Source organism: Globicephala melas, chromosome 21, assembly GCF_963455315.2.
Source record: "Globicephala melas chromosome 21, mGloMel1.2, whole genome shotgun sequence".
NCBI classification, from domain to species: domain Eukaryota; kingdom Metazoa; phylum Chordata; class Mammalia; order Artiodactyla; family Delphinidae; genus Globicephala; species Globicephala melas.
The window spans coordinates 17,281,911-17,307,406 of NC_083334.1; the positions used below are offsets into that span (position 1 = coordinate 17,281,911).

General features: G+C 41.7%; 1 protein-coding gene across 2 annotated transcripts in view; it reads right to left on the reverse strand.

Annotated features, from left to right (window-relative positions):
- SLC7A2 (solute carrier family 7 member 2) overlaps positions 1-14,848 on the reverse strand; it is a 72,867-nt gene extending 58,019 nt beyond the window's left edge. Inside the window, exon 1 of one of the 2 annotated variants that reach the window (XM_030831867.2) lies at positions 14,721-14,848. The gene's annotated coding sequence lies outside the window, so the exon portion shown is untranslated. Of the gene's footprint in view, positions 1-14,242; positions 14,401-14,720 lie in introns of those variants that run through there. The other variant, XM_030831856.2, reaches the window with a different exon arrangement.
- Positions 14,849-25,496: the final 10,648 nt, after the last annotated feature.

Consider the following 25,496-nt stretch of genomic DNA (forward strand, 5'->3'; position numbering starts at 1 on the left):
GATGAAAAGGGGGAAATGAGCAGAGATATTATATTTTTTAATACATTATTCTACGTTTTCATATAGAATTCCCATCTTAACTTTTTTTTTTTTCTTTTGGTTGTACCAGGTCTTAGCTGTGGCAGGCGGGCTCCTTAGTTGTGGCATGGGAACTCTTAGTCGTGGCATGCATGTGGGATCTAGTTCCCTAACCAGGGATAGAACCTGGGCCCCCTGCACTGGGAGCGCAGAGTCTTATCCACTGTGCCACCAGGGAAGTCCCCCATCTTAACTTCTTAAGAGCACAGAACCCGCTACTCCAATTCTTCAGTCCCCTGTTTCAAACTCCTCTTGGGTGTTGCTGTGGGGGAAGGGGTCTGAACCCTGTTGGAAACCCTCCGAATGTAAGCTTCATGAGGGCAAGAACTTCGTTTGACTGCTTTGTTTACTGGTATATCCCAAATACCTAGAGAATGTCTGGCACATAGCAGCCACTCAAATATCTCCCGCATGGATGGATGCTTGGCTGTAGCTGCCGTCTTTTTCTTAAATGCTGACCAAGTATGTCCAGTAAAGAGTGACCAGGGTAGGGTGAGGGGTCTGGAAGCCACGTCATGACTTGAAGGCAATTAAAGACAATGCAGGTGTTCAGGTACGATAAGCAGGGAGGCAGCTGGGCCCCAGAGAGGGAACCCTGCTCTGAGTCTAGCCAATTAGCTCTGAGAGTTACCGGCCATGTCTGGGCAAGTCACTGGACTCTCAGTCTTCCCATATCGGAAAGAGATGTTACAGAAGTGATATAAGGGTTAAGTGAACACGAAAAGTGCCGGGCAAAGAGCTTTAGAAAGATAAGTTGCTCATATTTCTACATTTTGCTTCTTTTCACTCTTGGGGTGGGGGAAAGCCTTAGCGAAGAGATGATAGCTTTCTTTAAATATGTGAATGGCAATGTGTAAGAAGACAATGACTCCATATTATACTAGAAGATAAAACTACAAAAAAAGGATATAACATAAAAAAGAGCAAGACACTGACCCAGTACAATGCATCACACCCTAATAAAGAGTGTTCCTGTCCATTAGAAGCTGCCTTCCAAGAAAGGTGTCAGATTTCTGTCATTTTAAAGAGAGGACAGGTGATTCAGAATGATTCAGAAATGTGAGGAACCAGGTCTAGTTAAAAGGGTATTAGCGGGCTTCCCTGGTGGCGTAGTGGTTGAGAGTCCGCCTGCCGAGGCAAGGGACGCGGGTTCGTGCCCCGGTCCGGGAGGATCCCGCGTGCCGCGGAGCGGCTGGGCCCGTGAGCCATGGCCGCTGAGCCTGCGCGTCCGGATTCTGTGCTCCGCAACGGGAGAGGCCACAACAGTGAGAGGCCCACGTACCGCAAAAAAAAAAAAAAGGATTATTAGCTAAATTATCTGCCAGCTCAGATTCTATGATTTAATGATACAACTTCTTTTTTGTGGCTGATAAACTAAGTTTGTCATGATTCTCTGCAGATATAAACCAATAGTCAGAGAACAGGTAGTTCGTTTACACCAAAGTCCATATTGCTAAAAACCTCCCACCCCACTCAACATCCTCATCTTCCCAAAAAAGTGATAATCACGTAAGTTCACGGTGACTAGAAAATTTTAAAAACCCACAAGGTATTACACCATTACATATCCCCTATTCAGATCAAATAGATATTGATTTGGTAAACCTTTCTCAAGTTTAAAGGTTCACCTTATGCAACAAGCCTATTTTAGTATTCGCAACTGTAATTCCTCTGTCTCTCCCCTTCCCCATGTACCCCTGTATGGAATATTTAACTCTGAGTAGTGGGTAATAAAAACCTCTACCAATGTACCTACCTATCACACATAAAACAATCTTCTACAAGACCAGAAAAGAAAAGCTCTATCATTCACCCACATAGCCTAGAAAATCACAATATTAAATGCTGGGAATATTCAGATCACACACAAACAGGAGATTTTACCTTTCTCATTTCAGCAAAACTTATCAGTCTCCACTGCCTTTATCCTCACTACTGAATGCTTCCAAGACCTAAGGAAGTTGTGATTCATAATTTGAAAAAGTAGAATCTGTTTGGAGATGAGGCTTTAGTTGACCATTTTTACAAGAGAACATTTTTGGCTGAATGAAAGGATAATGAAGCTAGCCTACGAGACAAATACGAGCTCTAAGAAGCAGGGAGAGGACATTCTGCCAAGATTGAATTTTGCTTCCACTCAGAGTATCCTTAAGAGAATAGGGAAATCCGGAAAACCTGAAAATTGATGGGCGTCAACTCCCATCCATAGCTACTATATGGATATTTCCCAACCTCTTTCTTTCTATGTGTCTTTTTAAGAAAGGAAAATAGATTTGCAATTGCTTCATTTGCCAGTGTGTTCTGACATATTTAAAGGGATCTAGGATACAATTATGGGTTTTCTGGGCTGCAGTCTCATTCCACAATGTGACATTCTCACAATGTCAGGAACTCTGCTTGGTTCTGTGTAAATCTTTTATCAGTCACTCTTCCCAACTCCCAGTGTATGTTTTTGGGACACACGGTATTTTAAAATGGATTGCTCTCTGGCTCACAGTTCCCAACCATTCCTTACTATTTTGCACTAACCTGTTTCATTCATTTGTATCACATGCCTGTACCCAGGGAATTGGGAGCAAATCAACGGGAGACTCTGTGAGGTAAAGGAAGCCTCATGAATGTGCTCAGCTACTTTGCTCCCAAGCAATCCTGTAAGGGCAGAGCATGGACTCTTGCAGGGAAGAATCAAGCTTATTACGTGCCTTTGATATTTACATGCTGTTTGTGGGTTGAGAGAAGCCCAGAATTTTCCTTTTTGACCTACACTGTTACATAGACGTTTGGGGGATTAAGAAATTAAGGACAAAATGCTGATTGTTTTCTTCAGTTATAGATAGTCTCAACATTTTGTTTTTAAATATGAAAATATTATTATTTATGATACTAGTTAGGAAATTTTGACTCTCCTGCAGCTATGTCTGCACATGTACAATCTCCAGCTCACTCTTACATAGTACACACGCCTATGAGGAATGGTTAGGCATGGTTCTGCTTAAAATGAAATGTATAGGCTTCTTCTGAGCCTAGAATCTCATGATTTATTAAACTAGCAATGCATATATTATGCCTTTAAAGACATGGAAAATCCAATTCAGAAAATAATTGCAGTAGAAGTTCTGTTGACAAGAATACTAGAGAAACATTACTTTCTCTGCCTTAAAACATTATTCTAGGGCTTCACTGGTGGCGCAGTGGTAGAGAGTCTGCCTGCCGATGCAGGGGACATGGGTTCGTGTCCCGGTCTGGGAAGATCCCACATGCCGTGAAGCGGCTGGGCCCGTGAGCCATGGCCGCTGAGCCTGCACGTCTGGAGCCTGTGCTCTGCAACGGGAGAGGCCACAACAGTGAGAGGCCCGTGTACCACAAAAAACAAACAAATATTATTCTACATACATCATTTTGGGGAGGGCAAAAAAATAAAGATTTTTGCATTCTTTTTTCCCCTTTTATTTCACTCAACAGAAATTATACTTAGTTCAATAAAATGAGCACCTTTCTTCCAATTCTTGAAAACAGTCTGAATTCTGATTCATGCATACAAAATTAGAAGTGAAATTATATAGCTTCACTTTACTGATTTCTCTGGTCTAATATGTAATGAATTAAAATTGTATGTGATGAAGTAAAGCCCCATTCCTAAAACAAAAGACTCTTGAACTTTCAATTACCATTGGTACCAGCTACTAAGCTGCTACCTGCACTCCTCACTAGTCAAGTTACCTCCACTTCGGTAATACCATCCTGCCCACCTGAGGCCACCATCATGTACACATTTCCCACCACACACAAGCATCGACCAACAACTATGAACAGGCCGGTGATGGTGAATCAATAGAAAGTCAAATATTGGATTGCAACTCTACTAAATTCTTTCAAAATTGGGATTAGCAAAATGATGTGGGTTCTTGAAACTTTAAGGCTTAAAATCCTTATAAAAATTAATTTACTACCAGTTCTAGTAGTTCAATGAGATAAACAGTTCCTTATGCTTTCAAAGTCACTGAACAATTTTTTTGCAAGCAGCTCATGGAACATACCCGGCATTAGCAATGCAGTTAAGAATAGAAAAATACTTTAATTCACCAGAATAACTTTTAAAATGATAATACTAGGCTGTTTGTCCTTCACATTTCTTTCTTACTCTGTAGCAAAAAAGATCAGAATAATGTAAATATGCTATTCATTATTCAGAAAGTTCATGTGATCCATTTCAGTGAGATAAAATGCACCATCAACAGAAATTTTATGCAAAGTCTGTTCTTTTTTTGTTTGGTTCACTGAACTAAGTGCAAACCATCTGTTAGCTATGATAATCAGAAAAAGCAAAAATTCAAACAGGTTTTTTTTTGAAAGATAGCACAACAGCACTCCAAACAGAACTTGTTTAAAAGCACCACTTACGAGGTATAAATCCTAATGACTTTAGATGGCTTAGAATCCATGTGTAAAGTCTTTTTAGTTTTAGGTTAAGATTACATTTTTCCATTTTGGGGGCTAAAATATGCTATTTAATAAAAACTGTTCACATCACGAGCTTGTCGCTATTACTAAAATGTCTTATTCAAATACGTTAATTTCCAAGAAATTTTAAGATGAAAAACTTTCAAGTTAAAATTGTCTTTTGATCCCCACTTATAAAATTCCTACCACCTAAGTAGTGTATTATAGTGATTAGGATTTGCTTTTACACAAACGGAATGGCCTGGTATAAATGAGCGCTTTTGCTAAGTCAAAAAGCTTGAAATCACGTCTTCACTCTGCTCCTAGCTGTCCTGACCTCAGATGAGTTACAACTCGTAAGATCTCACTTTCTTAACTGTTAAAAGAGAGCTCTAAAATGTCATTCTCAGGAGGCTACTTCCTTTACAAACCTGCCTAGCACCGTGCTTGGTACACTTAGAGCCAAGAACTCAGTAACTGTGCATGACCACGGGGGCTGGAGGTGAAAGCTTCCAAACTTGAGAAACTGCCCACAAGACAGCTTTCGGTGTATTGTTAAGTTTAGGGAATAGAATACAAAACCTGCCGGCACGACAGTGTGTCACCATCCTTACAACGGTAGAACCAAACTTCCAGGATGCAGTGCCTTATTCATGTACTATCATCTAATGAAAAAATGATTTTGTTTTAAAGGTGGAACTCTAAGTTTCAGGAGAGTTTACAACAGGCACGTTTCCGAAGCTCTAGTACTACAAATGTTATCAACACCCGCTGTTGTTTCTCCACGGCCTGTAAATGCGCTTTGTGCTATTTTCTTGATGAATACTGCACACAGACCCGGCTCCACCTACACAACCACCAGGTCACAAATGTAATGCATGTAAAAGAGGGCCTTTTTGCAACAAAACCTTACAGATCTTAACCACTTACAAAACAAGTTTGGCAATGGATAAGAATTTCAGCAGAGAAACCAACTTAAAAATTCTTCACTCTGCTTTGCTATTATTCATTAGGCATGCTATTAAACAAACATGACAAGTAAAAGGAAAAGCTTTCAGTGAGTTGTTTTATTTTATTTTTTTGCAGTACGCGGGCCTCTCACCGTTGTGGCCTCTCCCGTTGTGGAGCACAGGCTCCGGACGCACAGGCTCAGCGGCCATGGCTCACAAGCCCAGCCGCTCCGCGGTATGTGGGATCTTCCGGAACCTGGGCACGAACCCGTGTCCCCTGCATCGGCAGGCGGACTCCCAACCACTGCGCCACCAGGGAAGCCTTCAGTTAGTTATTTTATACTTTGAAAACTGACAAGGCTCTGCGGTGACGCTTACGTCTTTATTATGACCTCTTTAGTTCTATTAAACCATAAGTTTATTACATTTCAGAGATTACTACAAGAAGATCCATGTCAGACTGACATTGAGCCATAAGGTTGGATTTCTAATGTCACTCGAAAGGTATTCCAATTTTAGATAAGAAAAGAGAGCACTGATTATTCTTATCCATTCTTTCTTTTTCTTCCCATTTGTGTATACTTCCCATTGTGTATACATACTCAATGATCTCAGTTTAACTTAGAATCAAATTTATTTCCTGGCCCACAGGTAGACATAGACATCTGTGAATCTCAGAATTTGGAGGAAAGAATTCTGATAATTTTGGAGGAATTTGATGCTGGTGACAATTAAAGTCCAAAGTATCCCTTCAAGGCCAGGGAACTGCTTCCACCATGGCACAAACGGGAATGGTCATCACTGCGTTATTGTCCGGGCTCTTTAACTCGGAGCACCCCACTGCCCCACCCGCCTCTGAGCCCATCCTCAGCTCGTCCTCGGAGGCCACAAGCAATGTTATATCAACGAGGGGAAAGGACGTATGACCGGGACGGCCCCATCCTGCCCCAAAGTGTTCTCTCCTAAGACAGTTTTCCCACAGGTTGAAATGGCTTCTGAGTTGCAGGGTTCTTTCTTATTCTGGGTTCCAGAGACCCTAGGTGTCCACTGGTTGGAATTCAGGGATTCTTGAACTCCCATGGGGTAGGGGCATTTTACATGCATATGTGTGGTTCTTCTTTCTTCTACTGAAGCATAGACATTATTAGAATCAAAAGAATTTGACATCTTTGATATCTTTGTATATCAAAGAATTCTAAGTACTACAGGACTTATACCAAAGAACTGTTAAGTGCCATTAGTTCAAATACAGTTGATCAAAACTGTATGAAACTTGTCATGAAGCCTTTCATTAGAAAAGACATATGTCAATGTAATCTTTTCTTTTTCAACCTGAATCTCTTTAGTTCTCCCACCTGATTCCCTTGTCCAGTCTTTTAGGAGGTACACAGTTACATTTCACAGACTGCTTAAACAGCATGGACCCCATGTTGTAAACATTAATATGATTCTACGAAAAAGAATATGACCTTGAATTTCTGCTCCAAATGTGTCTATGTAAATTCATAGTATAGGTTAAAAAGCCAAAGAGAGGAAACTATTCACTCTGAACACCATGAAGCTCCATAGAGACTAAAGTGGGAGCCCCACCGGCCTCTCTCATTCACCTCTTCAGACACATGCTCACACGGCACGGAGCTGGTGCTCAATACTTACTCCAAGTGCTGAGACGCACTAAAAACTCAGCAGTGCCCTCTAATTTCAAAGGGATGAAAAAACTGAACTCTCAGTAAGTTTTACACTTGGATGAAGGTTGTTAGTCCTTCTGTCAACTCCTTCCTGGAAGTCCAGATCGCTGCAAAATGTCAAAAACTAAAAGCTGAAACAGCAATCTCACTTCGCCTGATTAATCATAGTCAATTTGACTTCGTTTTCTAGCATGGGCTGCCTTGGAACAAAGATAAATTCCTAATGTCGCGGAAACACTCCAGAATGTTATTAAGCCCTTAGGATGGAGTGTGAAAGCTCACCCCAGGCTCCTTCTAAGTCTCGTGAAAATACCTCCCAAACAATTGCTCAGATTACAACGGAATTAAATAAACCACTTAAATCTTTGTGTTGGATTGAAATACAAGTATAAAATTGTGTTGTTTAACATGATAATTAAAGCACATAAAAAATCTATACAGAGTAGCCTGAATTTTTTTGGACACAGGCTTTTCCCAGAGGAATTCATGTCCAAGTTGATACAAACTACAAGGAAGTTTTCATTTGGATTTTTATCAGGACAAGCACCTAAGCAAATTGCAAATATCCTGTGTACTATGAGCCCCATTGAAAAATAATAAGTATTCTTTGCTTCAAGATACCAGGAATGGGGCTTCCCTGGTGGCGCAGCGGTTGAGAGTCTGCCTGCCGATGCAGGGGACACGGGTTCGTGCCCCGGTCCGGGAAGATCCCACATGCCACAGAGCGGCTGGGCCCGTGAGCCGTGGCCGCTGAGCCTGCGCGTCCGCAGCCTGTGCTCTGCAACGGGAGAGGCCACAACAGTGAGAGGCCCGCGTACCGCCAAAAAAAAAAAAAAAAAAAGATACCAGGAATGTTATGGAAGTGAATATAAAGGAATTTTAGGAGGAAAAAAAATCACTGTCTAAAGAAAGCTGTCCTTCTGAACGAAAGGAAAATTTCATTCAGTACAGATGTTCTCTACTTGAAGGAAAAACACAAAGGAGACATTTGTGAAAATTTTATTTACTAATTTATTTAGGGGAAATTGAAAATTTTATTTATTCATATATCATTTTAAAATCATAATACAGTGAATATCCACCCACCACCCAACCCAAGAATCTAAAATGGGTAATATTTATTGGCCATACATGAGCCAATAATGGCATGACAAAGTGTACTGCAAACAAAGAATTATGATTAAAGGAATTCTGAGCATCTGAGGTCCATTAAACAAAAACCCTATGAAGTGATTTTTACCTAGTAGAAATGGATTCACCCCAGGTAGTCCTTTAAATAAAGATTTGCCTATTACACTGAGAATGTAAATCAATTCCCTGTTCCCCCACACACACACCACCTCTTGGGAACAATTATCAGATTTTTTTTTTAAAGGTACATTCACAAGAGCCTGAAACCTGGAAGGTGAAGCAGTGGTACCCAGTTGCATGTCTTCATTAAAAACCCTCCTTGTACAATAGAAGAGCTATGTTGAATATGACAGTAAATATATTTTTGGTTAAATAATTTATTTTAGAACATTTTTTTCTTCTTCTAGGTCAATGGTAGGAACTGAAACGAATGTGTTTCCTTCTAACAAAAGAACTTTCCCCTCTCTAACAAGTAACAGAAAAGTATCTCTTCAGCAACCAGCATTTTTTAATCAGTCCTTTGTCCATTCTAAACTGAAAGCCAAGACTAGAATCAACACTAAACTGTAGCTGGGGATTGCTTTCCTGGATTTCAGAGGGACTCCTGCAGGAGAAGCAAAAGTGGGAGGGATGGCTGAAGACCTCTTACGATTTTTACATTCCTGACAAGGCCCCTTATGGGTTTTAAACGCACTAAGTTTGTATAAATGCACTAAACTTAACCAACATAACACTCAACTGTCAGAGTGAGAAGTTAAGATAATCTCATGTTCTTAATTTGACTGCACTTTTGGAATGACTTTATTCTTCAAATTTTCCACCTAAAATATAATCTCCTAATGTGTTTTAACTTTCCTCTAAGACCTTTCAGAATAGTTTGAATTCTCAGTTAAACATCATAATTTTCTTGAGTGTCAGGGTAATAAATGACAGACAGTTCTGCCAAATGATTAATAAGTATTATTGCCCCCTCCCAAATGCAAATTTTTGTGAATAAATGCTCAGCCAGAACTCAAGTCTAAGTGACCCAAGTTTCACCAAAGAGCAACTGGAGGAGGAAGAGTGATAGTGGTTTTAACAGCAATAATAGTAACAGTAATGGTGATGACAACAGTACCTTAAATTGATGGAGCATTTAGTCTATGTCAGGAACACAACACACATTATAAAAAAGAGAAGTTTAGGGCTTCCCTGGTGGCGCAGTGGTTGGGAGTCCGCCTGCCAATGCAGGGGACACGGGTTCGTGCCCAGGTTCCGGAAGATCCCACATACCACGGAGCGGCTGGGCTTGTGAGCCATGGCCGCTGAGCCTGTGCGTCCGGAGCCTGTGCTCCGCAACGGGAGAGGCCACAACAGTGAGAGGCCCGTGTACCGCAAAAAAAAAAAAGTTTAGAACACACTGTTACTTCTCCTTCTGATACCTTCAGCTTTGTGTATGGCTCAATCAAATGGCAGCTTTATCATTCTCTTCCTACTGTGTGTGTACTCGTTAACTCCTTCACTGGTGGTCAAAGCCCACAGAGACAAAGTCATTGATTTATTCTTCGCTTCTCTACAGACTCTCGATCTGGGCTGTATATATTTATAACACATATTCATCCAAAATGGATTAGCTAACCTCCGATCATGGAAGACTCCAAATGGATCATCTCCTAGGATATTCTTAGAATCAAAGTCATATTTCCTATTCCAAGGGAATCCCAATGTATCAAAACAGTATTTCAGTAATTTGTACATACAATTGCTAAAAACTATGATTTCGCATGCTAGTTTCACAAAAATCAAATTCAGCTGTTTCCACCAAATGGACGCATTTTTTTTTTTTTTTTAAGAAACCAGCAGGATGAATAGGGGCTGGTGAGGGAGAAAATCCAAAGGATACAGATACTTTGGAAAAATACAATTTGCATGTGATACAGAGATGACTTCCCACCCCACCACTCAAATATATTTCAAATTCTAGAGATTTTAGTGTGATTTTTTTAAAGTAGAAATTGAATTGCATTCTGAAAAATCTTCCCCGAGTTCACATTGAGGAAGTAAACAAATAAGGCTGAACATGCAAAGAGAACCAATTTTTTCCTTACGGTTCAATATATAATGACTGTTAATTCCACTAGTGACTATCACCATTATCATCATTTACCAGATGACAGCTGGATATCTAGAGCCAAGTGAAGAAAAGACCCTAACCAGTCAACTTTTATCTTCTAATTATGATAAGTTACCAACTCAGATAACATCTCCCTGCCCACAAAGGAGTAGAATGAATAAAAAGTGAGCTTGAAGGTTTATGTTAAACTTGACTTTTTGAAAAGACAAGCATCTGTTTTTAAATGGAAAGATCCATTAAAATCAAAAAAAAGATGGGCAACAGTAGAAGCATAAAATGAGCATCTTAATTACAGTACTGTTCAGCATCCCTGGCGACATCAAGCTCTATCCACGGTGATCACTAGGTCTCCACTGGAAGGAAGTGGGCTTTGATGGCATAAAGAGCATTGTATTAGGTATGACTGTATGAAGACTTTTAAAGCCTTTGATGAAACCAGAGTGGGCGAAGGAAAGAAAAGAATTTTCCCCACAACTGTGGGAAAAACTAGCAAGAATCAACAAGGAACATAAAAATTCTTTGTTGTGTATTGTTCATAAAATATTCCAAAAATGAATATAACATAGTCAGGGCTTTTTTTTTTTTTTTTAAACTCCTAGAAGAAAGGTTATGAAATGTTCTTATCTCATCCACCTCACTGCCGAATCCCAGATGATACAAGTTCTGAACAGAGGCGCTAGTTAGTATGCAGTACTAGAATAGGTGTGAACGTATGGGTTTTATTTTTGTATTTTTTATTTTATTTTTGTAGTGGGATAAGGAGAAGGCATAAAATTAAATACATGACATTTGCAGTATTAAGTCATCACATAAGACACCCAGCTGATGTTTCAATCTTGGATGTAAGAAACTTGATTTTCAACAAACCATTCATGTTTGTACACACCCAGAAAAACCGAGAACCACAGACTTTTCGGAGGAGAGATATTGGAAGTAAAAGTCTAAATATGAATAGAAGAGATGTGACCCACATATTCAAATCCAGACTTTTAAAGAAAAACCACATTAACTCAAATCTTAAGTCAACACTAATTGTACTTACCAATGAGAAGGTTAACAATGGCAGCAGAGGCCATTCTCAGAAACATTTAAGGTTTAAAAGAGTCCACAAGCACTTGAAAAATAATAGCATACTGCTTGTTTCCACAGATTAATATACAACAGTTATTTTTACTAAATTGGACAAAAAAAATTAGTAGGTAAATCATGCTCTGATTATCTTAACTCAGCTAGTTAGAGCCTGATCAACTAGTTAGAGTCTGGTGGAAATGAACCCCCAGTTGTTGCTTTGGTTTTGTCCATAGCATCTGCAACATTTCCACGGACACCACTTCTTAGAAAATAGCCAGAAATGCAATGAAAGGAAAATATAAGAGTCAGGACAAATTTGTTACTACCAGTAAAACAGAAATGCCAAAGCACATGTGCTTTTGATGATGGAACAGAAAGTAACATCATCTTCATATTTCAGAGAATGTGTTCCTTGTTTGCTTCCTGGTGTAGAGAGTACTGAAGTCATCTGTTTATAGGTGTTGTTACCTTACATAAAATTACAACAAAATAAATAACTACTCTTAAAATCCATCAATGGACGGTTTCCGGAATATAAAAATAATTGTAGAATCTCTCCAAAATTGGAGCTGCACACTACTTTTCGATGTCTAATGCTGAGTACAGAGTAGGGACTCAGTACTTTCCAATGAAGGAATATACCTTTGAAGACAGACATACACCCTTTCTTAAAGTATTAAAAGCAGTGGCGTTCACTCAACAATAAGGAGCACATGTTATGTGCCAGACATTGTGTCAGCCTGTAGAATGAAAAGCTATTAAAACAGAAAACAATGAAAAGAACAATATCATTATTTTTTTCTTATCCAGGCTATATTTACATGGTTTTGAATATTCAGATAAAGGTGTAGGAATAAGTTAACCATTTAAGTCCTCAAAATCATTTAGACAAGAGGTATCATGTAACTGAAATCTTAGTTAACTGAGTTTTTCAGTGTTCAGTTGGGTGACAAAACATCCAAATGGGCACATGTTACTAAGTATGTGAATATTCAGAAATCTACTCAACTGAAAATGTTGCTTTTGTTCTAAATGTCTGACATGCAGTAAGTCTACAAGAAGCCAGTCCATGAAATCGATGTGTTCATATCCTGTTTGGGGAAATAATAAAACAAATAGCAACCTACCGGTATCTTCAAGGTTCTGTTTTGAAAGTTGGTCACTGAAGGGCATCAAAATAAAACAAGCAGATGGCTCTGAACACTTAAAAAATACACACATGTATAGAGAGACAGATATGGATATATGGAGCAGCAAGCAAATATAACAAAACAGAAGGGAAGACAGAAACTAAGCTAAATAGAGAAATCACAAAGAAAAACTATGAGGGAGAGTCCATTTGAAAAAGTAGGGCCAAAAAAGAGAAGAAATGGCCACAGACAAGTGCTCCAGGTCTGGCCAGAAGAGCCAGGAGAACCAATGATAAATTACGCAAGGCAGCCTGAGAAGAGAACAAGGTAGGCCACCTAGAAAGGAGACTAGGCCCCTCCACTCTGAGAAGGTGAGCAGGTTTGCAGTAGAAAGCAAGAAACATGAACTTTAAAATCCTTCGGACACATATGTCCCAATGACAAAAACATATGAGTGTACAAGACGAAAAACTCCAGAGTATTTTCAGACTTTTAAAACTCCAACAGGTACCATGTCTTCCCTTCCAGCCTCTAAATCCAGGGATAATGATTAGAGACTTTGGAATCAAAAGGGCTTTAGTAACAGGTTAAGCTAAACGAGGCCAAGGATTCTGTGAATTGAATCCTTGCAGATACCATGCAGAGTTTTACTCTGGTTTCCAAGGCCACGGCACACCCAAAAAGACTAAGTAAGGTAAATGACATTCCCCTAATCAAGGCACAGTGCAGAAACCAAATGAGGGGCAAGGGAGGAAACCTGAAAACTCCTAATAAATAATGTGGCTTCCAGAGTCATCCAGAGTAGCTAACTAGCAGCTTTTCAGGGAGAAATAAAAATGCATATGTTCTATTTCACTGAGAAATCATTCCATGTCCAGCTTTAGTGAGATTAAAAGAAAAAAAGGATTTAATATTACAAAAAGGAAAAAGCAACCATAAACATATAATTAGCATATTCTTACCCTGTACATCTTCTAGAAGAAGATCACAAGCACAAATGTTTGCAATTTCCTGAGGAAATAATTATTATTAATGCTGAGGGGGAAGAGAAGTGACAGAGGTTCTAAAGACTGCCTAGGGCAAGAGTAAAAAAGCATCAAGTGGGAAGCCACAGACACACTGACTTCGTATCTCAAGTCCCGCCGGGATTCAGATAGCTCTACTTGAATAAAATCTGACGATATCCCCTAGTTAAAAGGATGAGTGTTTCTGTAGAAACGACTAGATAAATCTTATCCCCAGTCTAAAAACTGCTTTTTTAGGCAGTTCTGCATAAATATTTGAGAGTTTGAATATTTGAACATTTTTACTCCTGAAATCTGGGTACTGTTTGCACTTCAAAAGACTTATATAACTCTGTGAGCGGATTTCTTTTCAATATCTTTAAGATACAATCTCTGAAAATGTTAGTCCTTGGATTGGATATACGCATACCCAGAACTTGCAAAGCTCTCCGGAGGAACGGGTACTCTGGGGTTGACCGGCAGAGTTCCTAAACGTCAAGAATGGTATTTGGAGTTCAAGGTTGAAGGCGGCATGAAATAGGCTTAAAAGAGTATATAGCCCATCTCAAAAGGGTTTAAAACTGCACCCCATTACTTAAAAAATACCCCAAACAGACAGCACGACGAGCCATTTTACCTGTCCTACCAGTCCCGGGCAGGTCGGGGTGTGAAAAGACTTCCAGAGCTCCGAGCGGTGTCCTATATGTAACCCAACAGCCTCAAGCGAGCGGCAGGCGACTTCGGGGACCCGCCAGTGCGCAGGGCGGGGTGGGGAGGCCCGGCCGGTCCTCCCGCACGAGGGTGCCCAGGGCCCCTCGGGACCAGGGCGGCCAAAGGGAACCGCGGCGTCGCCGTGCCAGGCCGCCTACCGGCCCCCACGACCCGCACGGCGGCCGCGGATCCCGACGCCCTGGGGGCCGTACGGGGCGAGGCGAAGCCCGGAGCGCGGCCCCGGGACTCTCCGTCTCCGAGGGGCCGGAGCGCGGCCTCCGGGAAGCTGCGCGCAGCTGGACGCGGCCCCGGGCGCCTCCGCCCCAGCCCTATCCCTCCGGCTCGGCGCCCAGGCCGCCCCTCGCCTGCGGCCCCTCCGCGCCGCCCGACCCTCGGGAACTTACTGGGGCAGCGCGAGGGCCGCGACGAGGGGCCGGGGATGGGCGAGTGGCAGGAGAGTGTCGGGGCTCGCGGCTCGGGGAGGCTGCTGGAGCGGCCGCCGCCTCGCTGGTCCGCGCCGAGACTAGCGCCGGGGCCGCCGCGCTGCAGAAGGCGGGCTGGGCAGGTGGGCGCAGCTTGTGTAGCCGCGCCGGGGGCGGGGCCTGGCCGGAGGGCACCGCCTCCCCCTCCCCCCTTCCTCCCCCTCCGGCCCCCGCGCTCGCCGACCCCCCCACCCGAGCCCGCCTCCCGCCCCGACAGTCCAGGCCACGCTGCCAGCCCTCGGGGTAGGAGGGTCGGGCTGCAGCGCCGCGGAGTCTGTCTACGGCCCGGTGCACTTGGCCGTGCGCTCGGCCGGGGCTAGGCCCGTGGGCGCCGGCGGGCGGGGAGGCCGAGCTCTGCCGGGCGGCGAATTCTTGCTCTCCCTGGAGGTCCCAGCCTCAGGCGCATCTCCGAGGCTGCTTCTAAGTAGAGTTCCTCTAAGTGGGATTTTTGTCCCCGATTTATTTTTTATTCTGAGAAGAATTTGCAAGTAAGAAAGTAATGATAATAAAATATGTCAAGGACCGTAATAAATAGAACCCAGATGGGCGTGCTTTGTCAAATAGTACTACTTCACCAGTAAAAACCGTAAACCGTTTGTTACAATGTTTAGTTGCTAGTTTGAAAATCCCGGTTATGTGAATAGGTAGTCCTGATGATTTAGGGGTGGGCTTATAAGAAAGTGACATTTGCTGTTTCTGAGAGAGTAGTAAGAGTTACATGACCAAGGTTTCTCATGCTGTGCTGTTGTTTAATTTAGGGGTCTCTGATAAGATTAAAGACACAATATGAAACTGTTCATTTTAATCCAAAAGGAGGCCAACGCTGGCACTGAATTGAGCAGTGAGTGTATATTATTGTTTTTGTTTGCTGGAAAGATCTACCTTATTTTGTTTAGTGTTGTGGTAAACATCTTTATTCATCTACCAGTAATGCTCGTCTCTTTGGCAAAGCGCCAAATTCATATTGAAGAATTATATGTACATTTTTCATGTGATGTTCTAAATCATTCTTAACTTCTCTAAGACATGTGTTCCCAAGAGAATCTGATTAAAGATTTAGGGCTTCACTCCAGAAACTGGTCCATGTACCAAATCTCAATGACTATTTCAGAAGCGCATGTACCTCATGAAGCCATTAAGAACCCCATTAAAGAACTGGAAATCTAAATAGCAACATGGCTACAAGAGTATTATCTGTTCCAGTAAATGTCCTAAGTAATAGAGACACTGTTAATATAAACTTACTTTTATAGTATAAAACGGATTCCTTATGCAAATAATTATTAATGACATTGAGGAAAATGATACGTATAGACTCTGACACCAAATTCATTCAGTCCCGCAAAGGCTAAGAGGCATTGTACAGGGGGGTGAAGACTCAAGACGCAAGAGTATTTGTCTAACTTCTAAAGGTTAAGAACACAATCTAAATGTTTTTACCTGTTTTTTTTTCTTTAATAGAGATTGCTATTTTTTAATTTATGAGATTATTTCCCCGCATATTTTTATTTAAACATCGTGAAGGGACAGTCTGTTATTAGGTTGCAGAACAATGACTGGGGATAAACTAATCTATTTGACATTTAGAAACTGCCAATTTAGTCAAAATACCAATCTTTGAGTTTATCTAGTAATCTGCCCATCTGATTTTGGTACTTCTTGAAACAATACATGTGTCCATGTGTGTCAATAATGAAAGCTATTTCATCTCTAAGCAAAAACGAACAAGTCCTTTCTAAAAAGCACAATGTTTGATGAATATCTTGACACAGTAGAAGGTTTTTTTTTTAATTAATTTATTTTATTTTTGTCTGCGTTGGGTCTTCGCTGCTGCGCGCGGGCTTTCTCTAGTTGCAGCGAGCAGGGGCTACTCTTCGTTGTGGTGCACGGGCTTCTCATTGCGGTGGCTTCTCTTGTTGTGGAGCACGGGCTCTAGGCGCGCGGGCTTCAGTAGTTGTGGCTCGTGGGCTCAGTAGTTGTGGCTCGCGGGCTCTAGAGCACAGGCTCAGTAGTTGTGGTGCACGTGCTTAGTTGCCCCACGGCATGTGGGATCTTCCTGGACCAGGGATCAAACCAATGTCCCCGGCATTGGCAGGCGGATTCTTAACAACTGTGCCACCAAGAAAGTCCCACACTAAAAGTTTTGATTTATATATTCCTTTTCCTGTTTGCAATTACTTGTTAACTGTGAACCCCGTATCTCATCTTTGGTTATTTCTCAAATGTTAAAATGTATTTAGATGTAGAAAGAATAGAAGATCCACAGATCTAGTATGAGTCTTTAAGACTGACTCTGAGAGACAAAGGATATTAGAATGGAATATTTAGAAGTAAAATGTTTGACATGGTCTAAGCTATTTTGACATCTTCATTTGCATTTCCTTTAGCACTACTCTATTCCTGCTACAGAAACAGAATTATTGTCTTCTCCCTATTTGATTAATCCTTTCATCCACCTCTGCCTCACCTGTGTGGAGTACTGTACAGTAATCACTTTTCATTTTCATGTGTCAAACTTCCTGCTTAGAAATGAAACAGAAAATCCAAGTTAGTCATTTTCAGCAGAAGGAGTAATCTAGGTTGTTGTCTTCCAAAGATTTCAGAAACATTTGTGCATGTCTGAACTCCTAAGGTTTTATGAAATTACAGGAAAGTTCAAGGGACTTTTGTAGCTCAATAAATTACACACCCTGTATCCTACACTTGCCAAACACAACCCAGAGTAAGTCTCATATCCACGAATAAGGGATTTACTTTAACTATCAAGGCTGAATGAGTTGATTCTTATTAGTTCTAATTTTGACTCTATTATCCCCAAGCTATTTCAGCAAAGACAAAGCTAAAATCCACCAGTTTTTTTTAAATGGTTGGATACTAGATATTGAAGCTTGTTTTATAGTTGAATAAATAGGCTTGAAGGAGAAAAAAGTCTTGGATCAGAGTTCAGACCACTAGAGTTTCAAGTGCTTTCAGGCCACTGTTGTTCTCCATTTCCCTTTCAAAAACATGTAAAAAATTAAAGGTGATTTTCCACACATTCCATATTTACCCATTCCTTAAGATAAACAATAAAATATTGAAAAAAATACAATAAGCCCTTATAAGACAAATTATCTTTTAAATTTGTATTTTTCGACTTGTCTTTTAACAAAGACCAAATAATGGTTTCGCAATGGTTTTCAGTTCTGCACTGCTCTCCCTATGAATTTCCCTACATCCTGCCACTCAGCTAGTTTCTGGGTTTTCTTTACATTGGCCATTAATCAAGAATCGCCCAGAGCTCCACCCGTTCCGTGCTGGTCTCTGTTTCCTTCGGCCAGGATTCCTGCTGGGACTGTATCTGCTGAAAAAAGTCAGCCTTCTCAATCCAAACATCTTCAGTCAGCCTGTTGCTCTAAGGACTGAAAACCAGGGAGGGGGTCAGGAGAGAGCTCAGCTGATGTAAATCCTTCTCTGTCCCTCCACCTTGTCAAAGGTTCTCACTGCTCCGGCGATGGCTTCCTAACCATGTCCAGTGGACTTCTCTCAGTTTTCAACTGCCTCAAATTCTCTCCGGCTTTCTATCCTTTTGTCTGGAAATTGTTTTCCCCCTTGGCTTTCGTGATCTCTTCATTTTCTTCCTACCATCCTGACAACTTTTTGTCCTCCTTGCTAACTATGGAACTCCTAAGAATAAATTCTTGAATCATTTTATCTTCATCCACCTTCACAATCTTAGCTGTTATCCATTCCTAAGGCTCAGCCAACTTGATGGCATCTCTCCCAAAAGCTACTTCGTTAGACCTTGTGTTTGCTCCAAACTGTGTCTCTGGGGAGATAAACTTGCAAGTACTTGAAATTATATGATTGAAGAAAAATCCATCTCTTCCTTAGACTGATATCTCTCTCCAGCTTTCTTCTTACTATTTTTCTGGTACTCTTTAAGTTATACATTCTCCTGGTAATAACCTTAAATTGTTATTTACAGCTCTCTCCTTTACTTTTTTTTTTTTTTTTTTGCGGTACGCGGGCCTCTCACTGTTGTGGCCTCTCCCGTTGCGGAGCACAGGCTCTGGACGCGCAGGCTCAGCGGCTATGGCTCACGGGCCCAGCCGCTCCGCGGCATGTGGGATCTTCCCAGACTGGGGCACGAACCCGTGTCCCCTGCATCGGCAGGCGGACTCTCAACCACTGCCACCAGGGAAGCCCTCCTTTACTTTTTTTTATGTTCCATCAGTCACGAAGTGCTGCTACTCTTCCTCCGTTGATTCTGTATTACAGAAACAATTTTTTCTCTTGATTTCTAATCTCCGTCTCCCTAATCTCTATCCTTATCACGTTTTCTTTTTAACATCTTTATTGGAGTATAATTGCTTTACAATGGTGTGTTAGTTTCTGCCGTATAACAACGTGAATCAGCTATACCTATACCTATATCCCCATATCCCCATATCCCCTCACTCTTACGTCTCCCTCCCACCCGCCCTCCTATCCCACCCCTCTAGGTGGTCACAGAGCACCGAGCTGATCTCCCTGTGCTTTGTGGCTGCTTCCCACTAGCTATCTATTTTACATTTGGTAGCGTATATATGTCCATGTCACTCTCTCACTTCGTCCCAGCTTCCCCTTCCCCCTCCCCATGTCCTCAAGTCCATTCTCTACATCTGTGTCTTTTCTCCTGTCCTGCCCCTAGGTTCTTCAGAACCTTTTTCTTTTTTTTAGATTCCATATTATCCTTATCATGTTAAGACAAGTTACTGCAGTCTTCTCAACAACTCATGGTGTCTTCTCATCGATTATAGAATCAAACTAAACTCCTATCTTGTACAGACCCCATCAGTATATCTTCTTGACTTATCATGTGTCCAAGATGGTAGCCACTTGCCACGTGCACCTCTTGAGCGCTTGATTCATGACTAACCTGAACTGAGATGTGCTGAAGAGTAAAATATACCCTGAATTTCAAAGACCATACAATCAAAGTCATGTAAAAATGGCTCACTAATAATTCTTTCACATGGATTACATGTTGAAGTAATGTTTGGGCTAGGCCATCTAGATCATTGGAATTATTTTCACCTGTTTCTTTTGACTTCTTTTTCTATGTGACTGCTAGAAAATGTTAAGTTACAAACGTGGCTCACCTTGTATTTTACTGGACAGCGCTGCTTTAGACAATCAACAAGCCTGTCCTGGGCTAAGCAAGATGCAACAAATTTTTTAAAAAGCACGAATGATCCACCCCTTCACAACCCAGCTAGGGGGATAAGACATTGAAAATCAATTATTGACACCACCGGTAGGAAAACGCCAAACGACTGAAGAAGAAAATTAGCCCTGTGGAAGCTTAAAGGAGAGAAGTGGTCAGGAAGCCTTTCCTGAAGAAGTGGCATTTCAAAAGATCCTTGAAGGACAGATAGCTTTTTTTTCTGCAGCTGTGGAAGAAAGATAAAGCCATTCTGGGACACAGGAGGTGGGAAAGCACTGAGGAGGCTTGGGGTAAACGTGTAGACCATTGGCTGGGGTGAGTGCCATGCCCTGGAAGGGACTCAGGTCGACGCATCTCCTGTGCCTCTATGTGCTCAGTCACCTCTAGGATGACCTCTTGCCTACTTTTCTCATCATTCTCTGTCCCATTGCTTCCTTCCAGGCTTTACCATACCCAGGACCTGAAGCTAGGATAAAAGTTACATGCACGTTGCCAGCCCTGCTTCTGACGAAGTTTCCAGAAAGCGTGCTCCAATGTATGCTCCCAGACAGTGACACCGCATGGTGTTTTTGCTGAGGAAATGTTCTCCCGCACTGGGGAAACCTTTGAATGGAGGGTCCGACCCAAATAAAGAACAGAACTCAGTGTTTATTTAAATTGCCACCTATCTACGTTGGCCAACCATTCTGATTTGCCCAGGAGTGTTCCAGTTTTAGCACTAAAAGTCCCAGGACCCAGGAAACCCTTCAGTCCCAGGGAAACTGGGATGGTTGGTTCATTTTACTTACTCTGCCATGTTCCAGGTTCTGACTTTGTTTTTCCTTTTTAGTCACTACTGTGATTTCTAAGACAAAATGACAGATAGTACAATTGTGTTGAAAAGGAGTGTGGTTGCTTTCTCTGGTCACAGTAGTGCTGACTTGACAGCATTTTTTCTCAGCCTTGGTTTTGTGATGTCCTGGGGGGGTCACAATTCTTCATGTTAAATTCATTCAACTTCCATTTTAAAAATATGTCACTGGATACACCCAATCAAATAGAAGGGGGATACTTCAGTTCCAAAAAGTGGGAATAGACAGAATCCTACCTGCAAGTAACCTTACCTCTTCACTGGAGCCTAATCATCCCCGTCAGTTCCCTGTTACTTCCTCCTGAGCCTCTTTCTGGGCCCTGGGAAGTCCCGCTCCTCTTGTAAGTCCCATTCTTGTTCTCAAGGCCTGATAGCTAAAGGACGTCATCAATATGAAGAGAAAACACCTAGATGAGAAATTCGAGAAGCAGATGCAATTCCAAGTTCTGGCAGGAAAAGGCTTACCTGATTTAAGAAGTCTCCTGGTCCCAAAGGAATGAAGCAGCAATGGTGAACTGGGTAGGTGAGAGGATTGGACTTTTAAGATACTGACCTGAAACCTTTCAGATCATCTACACCATATATTCATAAAGCTTAGCCGCAGTAGAATCACTTACCCAAAAGTTCTTGCCCAAGTCTGAAAAAATATCCAAATTCCAATTTCCACTTAGCAACCACCTCTTGCACGGTGCTGTGAATTCCAAGTTGCAAAACTTCGGTCTGAAAATGCTCATGTGGAAAATGTTACTATCTACCACCTTCCAGGGCTTCTGTGTAGCCTCATCAAAAAATTAAATACTTGGAGGTCAAACAATGAAAAGCAAGGGAAGGGAGAGGGACAGTTGGTTCCTTGTTTAGCATGACTTTGATGTTTTACTGTCTGGCTTGGGCTCCATCCCTTAAAAGATCCATCCCTCAAAAAGCTCTATGAGTTGGTAACCTGTCCTTAAAGACCTCAGGGGATGAGAGCTTCAGAGAGTATACTTTTTTTTTTGGTACGCAGGCCTCTCACTGTTGCGGCCTCTCCCGCTGCGGAGCACAGGCTCCGGACGCGCAGGCTCAGCGGCCACGGCTCACGGGCCCAGCCGCCCCGCGGCATGCGGGATCTTCGCGGATCGGGGCACGAACCCGTGTCCCCTGCATCGGCAGGCGGACTCTCAACCACGGCGCCACCAGGGAAGCCCCAGAGAATATACTTTTAAAGCTCCCACCTCTTTTACTTTTATATTTGGATTGGCACGAATTGATGCCTCTCAGCAAATTAAGCAGTCTTTTGTGCCTATTGTATCCTAGACAGAGAGGCAGGGTCTGTTTTAATGACGAGCAGTCTGGTACGCCGAGTTTCTTCATACAAGTCAATGTTGGTTTACTCCGTCCCAGGGAGAACACCTGAGTTCTTCCTCGGTTACATAGAAGAGTTCAGAGTGCTGGCTCTCATGTGGCTTGTTCCCTAGTCTCTACTGTCAAATCTGACCGCACTAGAAACTGTGTGCATTTTCTCCAGAAGCTTTAGGGGAAATTGCGCTTTTGTGCTTCTGCATCTGGGGAGAGAGCTTGTACAGCCAGGCTAAACCTGAGTAGGATCCTGGCCTAATTTGGAAGGCACTTCAGTTCTGCCTGGGTTTTCATTTTCATCTTTCCCAAAATTTAATTCTGGGGAAGAAATCATGAACTAAAAAGATATAATTACATACAGATGTGCAGTAAAAAACACAAATTAATCCTACTGGTTGCTAAGTTAGCTAAATGTATGATTTTGAGCAAAAAGTTCTCAACTGCATTTTTTTCACTTTCTTTTTCCTGTGAAGTGGGGATAATAATACTCCCTTTAACTTCTCCAAAAGATTGTGAGAGTGGTACACAGGTAAGCAAAAACACTGCGAACAAGTTAAGTCACTCATTAAGGTTTGGCATGGTTCATACCCCATCAGTCTAAAATTCAGTTCCAAATACAATTTCAAGTTAAAAATCTAACTCATTTCTCAGGCTGTGCATGTAAACCACATAATGTAGCATTATCTTTAACATTACATTGAAATAAAATAAAGTTTTAAATAACTGATACTTTTAAGCCAGGTTGACCTGTCCAAGCAATCTTCCAACAATAGTTCTATCTTTGGGGTCATCTTCCCTGTGTCAGCAGCAGTCATCGCCAGAGTGTGACCCATGACCTGTTAACTGGCCGAAAGGACCTCAGCCTGATGGTCATACTGCTTTCCCTTCTGTTGGCCCCTGTGTTGACCTTCTTTCTAGCCTTCTTACAGTTCAGGGAAACTTAGAGCAAAAAATAACGAGCAGAAGAAAAATAGGAGAGAAGAAAAAAAATCTTGAAATTGCAACATTTTAATTTTAAATTCTCAGTCATTTCACAGCCTATGTAGGTAAGTGATAATCATTAAAAGTATATAAAAATATGTTCCCATTTATTATTAAATGCATCTAAGGATGAGTCTTAGGAAAATCTACTGGGGCCCCACTTCTAACGCTGCAATCTCAACCTCCCAGCAAGGCCAGGCAGGTAACATCAAACTTTGAGGCTAGCTGGGCATCAGACAATAGTGGGGTGGGGGGAAGGAGGCTATAGAACTGAGAAAACATTCAAATACAAAAATTTAAACACTGAGCCAGATAGGCAACACACAAATACAGGCTGAATTAGTCCCCAGGCAGGGATGCCAATTTTCCACATCTGTTCTAAAAGGTTACTCATATAACCGTGCAGTCAACTGAAATTATTTATTAAAATTATTTTTTAAACCACATTCACTATAGGCATAGTGGATATTTAATTGTCTGTACGATTCTAGTATGTTATTCCCTTTAAGGTACAGTTTCACGTTTTTTTTTTAAGGAAATACAAAGTTTAGTGTAAATTTCTTTCAAAAAGTTACATAAGCATATTTCCCATGAGAAACTCCACTTGTTCGTGTGGGAAACTATACAAAGGAGTTTATTAGCAATAAATTGTGCATGATCATCAGAATAGCAAAGTAATCATTTTGAACTGAGTGCATATTCTAATCCTCCTGTATGAATTATGTGAATAAAATCTTTGAAGAATTGTTGAGGAGGCAATCTTGGCTAAATTGAATTTGACAGTGCCCCTTTATCTAGTTCCAATGTGATTAGACTATGGGGTGCATATAGAATCATAGAGGATACTGCTTTAAAATATGGTGCAATGAGTACATTCCAGCATTAGATAAAGCAACTTAGGACAATGAACCCTGCATTGAATAAAAGTAACTTCAACACCCACAGTGTAACGTTTCCTTTTTGGGGGGAGGGGTTCAATTTGATAGGCTGTTTCACATCATTTTATTTTTATGAAAGTTTGACAGTAATATCCAAGGGGGTAAACATTCATTTTACAACTGTATGTTTTATACCCTTAAGTTCCAGCCGGTTGTGCCCTGCATGACCCCAGGAGGTGCCATTCTTATGGACAACAATGTGAAAAGCATTCCTGGGATTCAGGCAAAGTACAATGTACACAGCCTTAAAGCAACCTCACTGAAGACTCAAGGGATAAACAAGCTGTTCTGCATAGGCATGTTTCTCAAAGAGCAGAAATTTGTCCACTTAAGTACCCAAATTTAAAACATCTGTGTGAGGCTTCCCTGGTGGCGCAGTGGTTGAGAGTCCGCCTGCCGATGCAGCGTGATACGGTTCGTGCCTCTGTCAGGGAGGATCCCACATGCCGCGGAGTGGCTGGGCCCGTGAGCCATGGCCGCTGAGCCTGCGCGTCCGGAGCCTGTGCTCCGCAACAGGAGAGGCCACAACGGTGAGAGGCCCGCGTACCGCAAAAACAAACAAACAAACAAAAAACATCTGTGTGTATGTACATAATTGTAAATAAGCACTTTAAATGGTTTTTTTAAATCAGTGTACAACTTCCTGGATCCTTAAAGAGATGATGCAGATGAAATTTTCTTGTACCTTTGGGTCACGATTATGAGGGTGCAAATAATGAGAACACTGTTTGTAATGTGTGTTACCCCCGTGGTTTTGAAGTGTGCATAGTATTTTTAAAATGTTATGAATATGTCTTTAAAGAAAAGACAATATTCAAGGACTCTATCTTAGCTTGGATTTCCCCAGAAACCAACATGAGACAAGGATTTGACTGCAAGAAATTTATATGAGAGGAATAAGGAAATAGGGAATTAAGATGGGGGAGGGAAGTAAACTAATAAAGGGTGTTATCAAAAGCATGTTGACAAGTGGCGCTTAACCCTTTGGGAGACAGCGTAGATGTTGTGTCTCAGAATTCTCATTGAGGGAGAGGGAAATCGGACACTTACACATCAATTCCATCACCTTTGATGCAGGGCTTCTCCTGGGGGCTATTAACTCTCCTCGAACATGGACAAACAGGCTGAACTAGCCAGAGGAAGCCCTACAAAGGCACATGAAGGACCTTGTCATCTCCGTCCTCAATATGTCATAGCAGCCCTGGATCCTCATGTTAATCAGAACTTCTTTCTTTGCTTATTGGTCACCTGGAATAAGAGGCTGAAAATGCCAAGGGAGAAGATGTAACTTAAGGTTCAGTGGAAACTTGCTCTGTCCCCTTATAGAAGGATCCCTCTCCCTCCCAGGAACCAGGACCCAGCATAGGCAAAGTGGAGGGAATGGGAAGCACAAATTTCCAAGTCAT